Below are 12,603 nucleotides of genomic sequence, written 5' to 3' on the forward strand. Positions count from 1 at the left end.
TACTCTGATAAAAACAGCATGGTGCTGGCAAAGAAACAGACCTGAGGATCAGTGGAATAGATTAGAAGATGCGGAAACAACTCCAGACATACTCAAGCACCTCATCTTTGACAAAGGAGCCAACCACCATCATTGGAGGAAAGATAGCCTATTTAATAAATGGTGTTGGAAAAACTGGATTTCAAAATGCCAAAGATTAAAACTAGACCCATATCTATCGCCTTGCACTAAACTAAGATCAAAGTGAATTAAAGATCTAAATATTAAGACAGAAACAATAAACTTGCTGGAAGATAAGTTAGGTAGAACTCTTGAAGATACTGGCATAGGAAAACACTTTATTTAAAAAGCTCAGTAGCATGAGAACTAGCACAAACAATCAACAACTGGGATCTCATCTTATTAACAAGCTTCTGCACTGCAAGAGAAACCACCAACAGAGCTAAGAGACAACCTACAATGTGGGAAAAAAATTTTAGCAGCTGTTCCTCAGACAAAGGGCTACTATCTAGAATATACAAAGAACTGAAAAAAGTCAGATACCCCAAATTCAAAAACCCAATTCAAAAATAGGCATCTGAAATGAACAGACATTTCTTAGACAAAGAAGTAAAAGCAGCCAATAAACATATGAAAAAATGTTCAACATCGCTGGTCATTCGAGAGATGCAGATGAAAACAACGCTGAGATTCCACCTCACCCCAGAAAGAGTGGCTGCTATCAAGAAATCAACCAATAACAAATGCTGGCAGGGGTGTGGGGAGAAAAGAACCCTTCTCCATTGCTGGTGGGAGTGCAGACCGGTGCAACCACTGTGGAAATCAGTATGGAGATACCTCAAAGAACTAGGCCTAGAGGTCCCATTTGACCCAGCTATTTTCCTGCTGGGTATCTTCCCCAAAGAATTAAAATAATCATACCACAGCAATATATGTGCACCCATGTTTATAGCGGCACAGTTCATAATAGCTAAAGCTTGGAAACAGCCCAAGCGCCCATCAACTGGAAACTGGATAAATAAGATGTGGCTTATTAATAAAATAGAGTACTACTCAGCCATAAAGAAAGAGAAACTAGAGACATTTATAGCTAAATGGATGCATATTGAAGCCATACTCTTACGTGTAATAAATAGGACACACATGAGTAAATACCGAATAGTTTTTCTAGTGGGAGAAACTGAAAATGTAAATAAGAATTAAAAGGATTACAATGAATAATTGATAATTTGAAATAGAAAGAAAAGTTCCAAAGGGGTAGGGGAATAGGGAGGGGAAGGGGAAAGGTAAGAAAGGAAAGGAAAAATTATGAGAAAAAGAAAAAAATGGAAATAAATTCTTTGTAAATAGGGAAGGGTGGAGGGGGTGAAGGAAGCACAGGTAATGGGGGAAGAAAAATAAGAACCAAGATACATCATGCACAGGCACAAGCACCCAATGATAAATGTAAAAATGTTCCATACCTAAAATATGCCAATAAAAGAATTTATGTCAAAAAAAAAAAAAGATTGCTGGTCAATTGACAGAAGATTACCCTGGATTACCCAGGTGGAACTAATGTCATCTCAAGGGTTCATAAATATGGAAGACAAAAAAAGTGAATATTAAAATGACTCCATGAGAAAAAAATCAGACACTGAAGAGTCTATGATCCAAGTTATACAAGCTGCCTCTAGAAGGTAAACAAGGCAGTAAAATGAATTCTCCCCTAGAGCTCGAGAAAGAAATATAGCCTTGTTGCCACTTTGATTTTAGCTTAGTGAGGCACATCTTGGAATTCCAACCTCTGGGATTTTATGAATACATTTATAGTATTTTAAGCCAGTAAATCTGTGGTAATTTGTTACAGTGATAATAGGATACTACTACAAGATATAAAAAGAGAAATGGCATCTGGGGAAGTTAGGTGCTAGCTCAGATAGATTGTCTTCAGGGGGCTGATTATTTTAATCCCAGGGCTAATATCCACTTTGATAGGAGTCCTATTTGACAATATGGTGAATGGAATAGGCATTAAAAGACTGACTTCAACAAACAAACAGAGCAGAGTGATGGTTAACCATGAAGCCTAATTTCTGTAAACCCTTGGCACTTTTTCTGTGTCTTCTTTCAAGAGAATTCCATTGTCTTTGTCAAAGCAACTAAGGTTGCTTGAAAGTCCATTTATTCCATGAATAGAGAATAAGAAAAAAAGAATTAGAAGACTTCTGTCTTCATCCATTTGTGCTGCTATAGCAAAATATCATCATTGAGGAATTTATAAACAGTTAAAATTTACTTGTGACAGTTCTTGGAAGGTAGTAATTCTAAGATCAAGTTGGCCACAGATCTGGTGTCTGGTGAAACCCCATACCACATAGATGGCAATATCTTTGTACTGTCACATGGCAGTAGGAGTGGTAGGCAGTAAAAGAGTTAAACTAGCTCTCTCTAATCCCTTTGTAAAGCACTAATGCTTTTGTAAGGGTGGGGTTCTCATAACTTCACCACTTTCTAAAAGCCCCACCCTTCTAATACCATCACTATGGGAACTGAGATTCAATATCTGACTTGTAAAGGACATTCAGACCATAGAAGCCTTCAAAATATTTTAGGTAGATCATGGAAAAGCTTGATGAACTAAAGAACTCAAAATCTAAATTTTCAGTGAGCTGAATAATAATGTCACTTGAGATACCATTTCTCTCAATTTTTTGAACTGAGGTAGAAGGAAAATGTCAAATTTTAGAATTCAAATGACTTTCTAAACTTCATATGAAATATTTAAATACAAAGTTATGAAAAAAGTTTAAAATTTTGAAAATTATTTGATATTATTGATTTAATGTCATTCCCATCCTAAAGATAAAATTCAGCTACTTGCTATTTGAGGATCTCTTGTTTTTATTAGCAATCTGCTTGTAGGCATATGTTAAGTGGAAGCATTTTTGAAGATAATATCTCTTTCTGTGTGTGTGTGTCACAGATATATATCCACACACATAGACCTTTTGATTGTTAGTAGTTTTTTCTCAATTTTGGTATCAGTACTATATCTTAGACATATTTCACTTCAGTTACCTATGTTGTAGTATTTTTAAAAAGAGAGATACATATTAACAAAAACTTTTTGACTATTATTTAAGGAGCATGGGTATGAAAGCTGCCAGGTTCAAAGAAGAGAGTAAAAAAGCTATGACAAAAGAAGGTTTTCACTCCATTTTCTCAAAGATAAATTCTTTGAAACATTTCCTAAGAATAATCAGATATTCTAGATATCATCAGAATGAAATTTGAAGTCATAGGAAATTGCTGATAAATGTCAGCATGTTCAATCAAGATCACAAAGGAAATGTAAAAACATCACCAGAACAGCCATCTTTATCTTTAAAAAGTGGTATGAGTGAACATATACACATGAAATTGGGGAGGAATTTCATTATGAAACACTATAGGCTTAAATGAACTGTTTGGAAAACTAAAATAATGAACTATGAAAAATTTAAAATATAGATGCCTATAGCTGCAATATAATTAATCCTGGATTCCTCTGATTTATCCACTTATCTACAACAAATGTGAATCATGTAAACAAGAAGAAATATCAACATTTATAATTGAGTGAAGTAATAAACATGCCAGAATCTAGACTTTAAAACTCTGGGTTTTATGTCATTCCTGTATAAATTCTTAGAATATAAAATTGTGTTTTATTTACTCATGTCTTCATTCATGCTGACAGTTTATTATTTCTTTTTAATTTTTTTCTTGTGGTACTGAGAACTGAAATCAGTGACTTTGCACTAAGCTACATCCCTGGCCCTTAATTTTTTTTTTTAAATTTTGAGATGGTGTCTCCCTAAGTTGCTAATCTTTCCAGTCTAGATTTGAACTTGTGATCCTCCTGCCCCAGGCTCCCACAATGCTAGAATTAGAAGAATGCACCCCCATGCCCCACCAACCTATACTTTCTCAGAGCAGAACATGCCAGAGTGACGCAGCATGATCCCTTTGCATGAAAAGATTTGTTTTTAACAAAAGAAAGTCCTATTAAGCATTTATCATTATACTATGTGACAGATTCTAAACTTGGTTCTAAAATGTCTTGCTTTTGTCTCCTTGCTCGACTCTTCTCTAAAGAGTCTAGGTTTTTTAGCTTCTTCAGCCATAATCTTTTTTCATTATCATACCCTGTTGCCATGGTAGAACAGTGAGGAAGGAAGAGCAATCTATTATCTCCTGATTAATCTGTCTTTCATGCAACTGTGTCTTGGGGATATGACTTTCACAAGTGTTTGTCAGTGATAGAGTTTTTCAGTTCTGCTCCCTATTCCTTTCTCTAACTAGAACATTTACAATCCATTCTATGATATCATGACTCCCGATTCTTACGTTTTTGTATACTTTACAAGAAAAGTTAAAAGAGTTTTCTTCCTTCGGCTGAGGCAAAGTTTCAGAATTTACGTCTGGAAAATAGGCATGTGCTATACAGAAGGATCTGGCATATTCCCTTCTGGTTATTCTTCCCCTCTCCTAGCCAGAGCTAAGAGGAGATCTTTCTTGGATATTCACCATAAAAATCTGGTGGGATTTCTGGAAAGAAAGACCTCAAAATTGTGGAATCCTCCAAAACTGTTGCCTATAATGTTTTCATCCTCATAATCTCTACCTAATCTGCAGAAATTCATCAGAATTAAAATTTAAATGTTCCTTCAAGTTTATGTCTCCAGCAACTTTTTTGTTGTTAAACAGATTTCAGTTACTAAATGTCTTTAAGACATACTTGTCTCTCAAGATTTCAGAATGATGGTTTTCTCTTGAGTCTTAGTTTTCTGATGGGTTTAAGACATCATGGTTCCGTTTTTATCTTGTAAAAACATGAAATTGATAAATTCCAATTCTTTACTTCTGAAGAGAGAAATTGGAACCAGTAAAAATGTTACCAGTAAAATGAGGTCACTGCTATTTCTAAATTATTCAGGATAAATTAAAAAATATATCAAATAATGAATTTTAGCAAATAAATTTTATGGTAAGAAAATGTCATAAAGTTGTAACTTATTGTATATTTTATCCAAATAGATATTGTATTGAGAAACAATAACAACAACCTACAGCAAAGAATACCCATAGTTAGAATCATTGTAGATTCTAAATACCATTTCCAAGTAAAATGAACTAGGACCCCTTGGAAATATGACTGATTCTAAGACTGTGGTCAGGAAAGAAACAGATAAACAGGAACATCTGGTTGTGTCAGAAAGCAAGGAAGCAATTACAAACAAATAGATTTGGCTTTTAATGACATAGGAGTCACTTTGAAGTTGCTCCAACAAGACAGAAGGCAATTTGAGCATCATGAAAAGAAATAGCTGAAACTGATACTTACAATATTGAATGCATTTTTAAAAATTGTGAAATCATGACATTTAAAAAGAGAGGTCAAATAAAAACAAATACAGGCAAAATGTCATGACTAGTGGGGGAACTATCCATTTCCATAAAAAAACAGTAAACACCAGGACAAATAAAGTATTTGTTCAATCCCTCATATGAATTGTCTTTCATAATATCCAAAAAGTCTTAGTTAATGTGAAAAGTTATTCTTTTAGAAAAATTCCATATAAATCAAGGAGAAGGAATAATAGAACTAGAAAATATCATTTTGTAATTGGTATTTAAATAGAAAATTTGAGCACTGATCATCAATATATTATATAGACATTTGGTGAATAACTGAGAGAGAAATGAATGTTTGATAAAAAAACACTTTGGTATTTGGTGATATCAAATTATCATGGGCAGATCACTAGGGAGAAAACACAATGTTATAATTCAGGAGTCATGCTATTATCACCTGAGCCCAAAGAACTATTTTAGAGCTCCAGTTACTACATTTTTTTTTGATATGCTACACTATGAAGTCAAACAGTCCTATGAGAGAGATAGAGGGGGGGCAGGCTTTGTTCTAATTTTCAGCTCAGAAGAAATAAGAAATACAGGTAGTTGAGTCAAAACTATGTTGACCTTGTTATTGCAACAACTTAATGATGTGAAGATAAACAAGCAAGAATTACAAGGTGCATTTTGTATGGAAAGTGGTTTAAGAAGCTTTAAGAAGCTTGACAAACTATTGCAATGTGTAGATGCATTTTTGGATGCTGCTTCTAACTGTATGGATGCATTTTTTTGTTTTGCTTTTGTTTTTGTTTTTTGGTACCAGGGGATTGAACTCAGGACCTTGTGCTTGAGAGCCAGGCGGCAGAACCACTGAGCTAAATCCCCGGTATGCATGTATTTTTGATCAAAGAACATTAATATGGATTACTATGTTTAAGAATATTAAATTATGGTTTGGTAAAATAATGACATGATAATTATTTTTAAAAATATTTTTGTAAATACAGAAATATTTAAGAGGGGAATATTAACATCTGGAGCTTAGTTGAAATATTTCATATTCAATAAAAATAAAAATAATATATATGAATTAAGGAAGGTTGAAAAATATTGATAGTTTAAAGATTGGGTGTTAAGTGTATAGGAACTAAGACTATTCTATCTAGTTTTAAATGCAGTGAAAATTATATCATTGTTTTCTAAAGATTTTCTTTTAATCAGCAAATGTCCATCACCATAATTTAAAATTTTCTTTGCAATATTTGTTGATATTTAACAATTTTTTTGCACTCTGTAGTTTGAAAATGAAAAATTTAACTACATTTCACTTCTTTAAAAAGCTGAAAACAAGGAGCCAATTTGAGTGAGCTACTTATGACCAGAGCCAGAACTATTTAATGTCAAAATATATAATGTGATACTATATTATAACTCAAGATAGAAGTATTCATGATCTTTACTCATAAATAAAGTTTGAAAGAAATAAATAGAAGAAAGAAATCTTTACAAAAAAATTAATGTAATTTGTGTAGATTTTCTATTCTTCAGAGGTGCAGTTTAACTCCATCCTACTAAATTTGAGTGTAGGCTGAACTCAATGACTTGTTGCCCAAGAATAGGGCATGAAAAGATTAGAAAAGTAACTTTTCAGTGGAGAAAACTGTCAAGTGCTGCCTCATTTGGATGATCCAGTTTAAACATCAGTAATGATAAGTCATGTTACTAACATGGCTATGGCTACATCATATTGGTGGGGTTTTTTTCCAAGTCCATAATCTCAGTCTAGTCATAATACATATGTCAGACAAATTCAAACCATAGGACATTCTACAAAGTACATGATCAGTACTCCTCAAAGGTCGTAAAACACAGGACATACTAACATACTGTCACAGGTAGAGGAAACTAACAGCAAAGACATGGCCACTAAATGCAATGTGTAATTCTGAATTGGATCCTACAACCAAAAGATGACGTTAATGGGAAAACCAGTGAGATCCAAATAAAATCATCTTTAGTTAATAGCAGTTAATGCACTGATACTGGTTTCATAGTTTTGACGTATGTGTCATGATTACATAAGATGATAATAATAATACAAATTAGCAAAGAGAATATAGAAACTCTTTATTGCCTTTGCAACATTTTGTTAATCTACAGTTCTCACAAAATTAAAAGCTACTATTGTTTATGTTTCCTCAAATTCATATGTTGAAACCTCATCACCAATGTGATGGTATTTTCAGGTGGGACTTTGTTAATTGGTTTGGTCATGAGGGTACTGCCCTGGAAACTGTGCCTTTATGAAAGGGACTCCAAGGTGCACCCTTATCCCTTCTGCCATCTGAAGTCAATGACAAGAGAGACCTTTGAGAAGTAGGCCCTCATCAGACCATAAGTCTGCTGGTGCTTTGATTTGGGACTTGAAAACCTCTAGAAAGATGAGAAATAAATGTTTGTTGTTTATAAGCCATCCACCTTATGATATTTTTATATAGCCAAACAGACAAAACAAATAATTACTAAAATGAAAACAAATTTATGTTCCTATTTAAAAGTTGTTATGGCTTGTTTCTATACGTAGTCCAAAGCCTCATGCAGTCATAGGTGGGGTGTTTTGGAGGTGGCTGGACATAGGTGTGTGATGCTGAGATTAAGGGTGCCCCACTATGGGTGTGAGTGCTACCCACCTTAAAGGCAGGTATCCTGGATGGAAAATAAGGGACAGAAAGAGGACTGCTGCTGTCACTTGCTACTGCAGCTTCTGTTGCTGCTTCCTTTCTTCTGCTACGTCCCACCTGCTCTCTGATGCCCCTCTGCCATGCCACCCTGGCTTGGAGCCAGCCAGTTATGGACTGAAAACCTCTACAAACTGTGAGCCAAAATAAACCATTTCTCCTTTAACTTTAGGTGTTGTGCATTTCATCTCAGCAATGAGAATTGTAACTAAGACAAAAGTTTACATTATTTCTGTTGTAGCAAAATTAACCATTAAGAATTGTATTAGAAAAGAATCCCTGTATACGATGGTATGTGGGGAGGAATGCCATCAAACTGTGTTGTTGTAGGGCATGGAGAGTGAGAGAATTGTGAGAGGACTGAAGTCCAAGGAAGTGGTAGGCTGTTAGTGTCTTTTATCCAGGTGCAAATTCAAGACCCAGTGTAGAGAAAGAGGAAGCTTGTATGGTCTAGTGGAATCACGGGCAAAGAGGGATGCTGACATGGGACACAAGCACATTTTCACAGCTAAAATCTTTTAGCCACTTTCAGATGAACTTAGCAAATCCAGGAAATTATGAAAATCTCACTCTAATTTCAAAACTTTGAGTAATATACTGACAGGAACCACGCTGTTAATTTTTCCTCATTGTGGACTCTTTCAACTGGGAGTGGAAGTTCACCACAGCTTTAATTTTATGAATTTTACAAAAGTAAGTCATTTAATCTCTTTGGATATGTTGAATGAATTTTCAGATTTGACAACTCCAAAGAAATTAAAATATATTAGAGTATGAAAAGATATAAAAATTAATTGGGATAATATTTGAAACTATCTTTATAGCTGTCTTAAATACTTTTCTGTCATGGCTGAGACAAAATATCTGACACCCAAAGTTAAAGGAGGAAAGGTTTATTTAGCTCAGTTTGTAGAAGTTTCAGTTCATAGTTGGCTGGCTCCATGGCAGGTGGTATGGCAGAGGAGAAACAGTTTCTGGTGGGCAGAAGACAGCAAAACCAACTGAGTGACCAGCAAATACTAAAGCTCTTTCTGTCCCTTATATCTTATCCAGGCTACTGTTGAGCAGGTATCACTCATTCCCTTAATCCTAGCACTGCTGAATAAATCCCAGCATCACATCTTTGATTCTAGCAGCAAACACTCTAGACCCAGCCACCTCTGAAAATCTGTACCTATGACTGCATGAGGCTTTAGGGAAACATCTAGATATAAGTCATAACATTCTACTCCTGGACCCCCAAAAACCAAGGTACATCCCTTTATGCAAAAGGAACTTAGTCCATCTCTAAGAGTTGTCAAAGTCCTAACAGTTTCAGCATTGCATAAAAGTCCACATTCAACGTCTCTTCTGAGAGTTAAGGCAAACTCAACTGGGAACCCTGTGCAAATTAAAAGAAAGTCAAACACTTCCAACATTCACTGACACAAGATACAGGTTTCTATTCCAAAAGACACAAAAATGGGGATAGAAAGTAATGGGAATAGAGCAAGTCAAAAATCCAGCAGGACAAACATTAAATCTTATATTTCCACATCCAGCATCTGAGGCAACCTGTGGCAAGATGTGAACTTCAAAGGGCTTGGTTGGCTCTGCCCATATTACATTGCCTGTGATTGTATCTCCCACAGGTTTTCCCTTGGGTCAGCTTTGCTCCCTCCTTGCAGTTTTCCTCAGATGATTCATGTTTCTCCATACTTTTAGGATCTCTATTGAACCTTTGACTTCACACTCACAGTTTCACACACTGCCTTCTCAGGAGCATACTTCCTGGCTTCCCAGGCCTTCTTCTGAAATCTGGGTGGAAGCCTTTTTGACACCATAACTCTTGCATTCTGCATGTGTCTAAAACCAGCACCATATGGATGATGCCAAGGTCTGCTGCCAGCTGAAGCAGTAGCCAGGCTTCCTTCTCTCTGGGCTAGAGGGGTCAAGTGTCTATTAACCAGATCCCGAGGAACACCTTTCCTAGGCTGCTGCCATTCTGGAACATGATGATCAAAGCCAAGTCTTTCACTTTACCAGTTTTGAGGCTGGTTTCCTGGTGGTTCTTGTGATGTCCTCAGACCATCTTTTATTTTGTCTTATTTTGAAATACTTGGCTTCTTGCTAGGCTTTTCAGCAAACAATTTTTCCTCTGTTCCACCTTTGCAGACCTCAACTTTACTGGAGCTTCCTTTCTGGACAAACTGAAAACATTTTAAAGGGCTCCTTGCTCTTGAGTCTTAACATAAATCAGACTAAAAGTCCCCAACATTAGCCATGCCATCACCTCAACATTAGACTGCTTTGAAATTTCTTGTCAGATTAGTCTGTTCCCCCTAATCTCAGTCTCAGGCAAAATCTCTGAACATGAACAAAATTCAGACATAATTTCTGCCAAAGAATAACACACATGTTCTGGAGCCTAAAAGCCAATGTGGTCCTTCCTCCCAGCAGAAAACTCTTGAGCCTGATCTTTACCAGTAGCATTACTATCAGTATACTGGGCTTCTGAGCTCTGACCAGAATCCCCCATCAAGTACAGCCTCAGAAATTCTAGGATTGATTTTTCAGCCAACAACTCTTAACCTTTTTAAATTCTTCCCACAAGCCAGTCCCAAAGGTTTCTAAATCACAAGGTCAGGTGTAGTCACAGCAACAACCCCACCTCTCTGCTACCAAATTCTGTCTTCGTTACTTTTCTGGTTGCTAAGACAAAATATCTGACACCCAATGTTAAAGGAACAATGGTTTAATTAGCTCACAGTTTGTAGAGGTTTCCTTTCATAGTTGTCTGGCTCCAAGGCAGGGTGACATGACAGAGGAGAAACGGTTCATGGTGGGGAGAAGACAAAAAAAAAGCAAGCAAACAACAAGCAATGAACACTGCAGCTCTTTCTCTTTTGTATGACTTGCATGGGGCTTTGGGGGGACATCTAGATGTAAGCTATATTTACACAAAAGCTATAACATACATACAAGCTATAACACTACCTATCGTCTATCTCTTTTTATATCTATTTGTGCTAATGAGATTTGAAAATGGAGACTTTTCACTGAGTTATGTCCTCAGTCTTGTTTATTGTTTTGTTCTAAGACATGGTCTCATCAATTCTGTAAGTTGCTCAGGCTGGGATCTAACTTGCATTTCTCCTGCTTCTGCTTTTCAGAGTTCTGGATTACAGGTGTGCACCACCATACCTTGCTCCATATTTGTATTTCTTGTTTTGACAAGTCACTAAATGTGAAAGGAAATAATTTATCATACATTTGCAATGTATGTATAAGTGGTCAATTACAATGACTACAAAGAGTTATGCCTTTAATTCCTGAAGTGTCTGTCACATCTAATATAATATGACCTGGCAATATCAGTCAGAAACAGGGGAACATGTTGAACTGTACCATAAAAGTGCAATTGGAAGAGCCAGACTATAGGAGAAACTTCAGCTCAGTTCATTAACAATCAAATTCCAAGAAAAAGAAAGGAATTCATGGGGGACCAATAAAAACTCACAAAAATTATAACAATTTAAAAAGGGAAAGATAAACATAATATCACTGGATGTATATCTGTGCTATAAATGTATAAAAATGAATCATTATTATAAGACTCAGAAAAATAGTTTCTCATGGGAAAATAGAGTATTGGTATTATAGTTGAGATATATGAGCTGGCAAAATACAATATTGTGTAATGAATATAAAGTGGTTATAAAGGTGTTAGCCTAGAAATAATTCTTTACATATTATGTTTGTTTGTCCAGTTCTTAATACTGTATTTGCATTATAATGCATGATAAAATTGTTATATGTTGCTTCAGAGAACTGTGTGCTTCAATTACAGGCTAAACCCAAATAGATTTTAAAAAGAAGAAGGAAAAAAAAAAGAAAAACTAACAGGTAACAAAATGAACAGAATACAGCCATTGTTATGATAACTTTATACATTTGGTATAATAGAACTTCATGGGTATGGTGGTGAGTTTTGCCTAGCTAAGGAAAGAAATGGCTTTGGAGAAGAAATAATCCAATGCTGAAGCTGAATGTTTAAAGATCACTCACTGTCTTCAAATGGACAAGATAATGAGGCAATCTAGAAAGGAGTCAATTATTTTTACTAAGGATTTTTAAAAGGTAAAATCATACGGTATGCCCAGCATGTGCAACCCCCTGGGTTCAATCTCCATTTCTGATGAAAAAGATAAAATTATAGTTCTCCTGAAAATATATATCTAAAATTTTATTTAACTCACTAACTAATGAAGGAATCAATAAAATGGTAGATGTCATTCAAAGAGAATCTAAATATGCATATATATACACACACACACACACACACGCACACATATTGGTCACTAAGAATGCTAAAATAAATTAATAAATAGATATAAAATTCATCAATATCCATTGAACAACAGTTAAATACATCCTCACTGGACAAATGTGCATATATTTGAACAAGCATGTGAATCACTATCAGTGCTAAATAATTTAGAGAACT

This window comes from Heterocephalus glaber, unplaced genomic scaffold (assembly GCF_053883595.1).
Source record: "Heterocephalus glaber isolate CG9 unplaced genomic scaffold, H.glaber_assembly_v1.0 deba00001600, whole genome shotgun sequence".
NCBI classification, from domain to species: Eukaryota; Metazoa; Chordata; class Mammalia; order Rodentia; family Bathyergidae; genus Heterocephalus; species Heterocephalus glaber.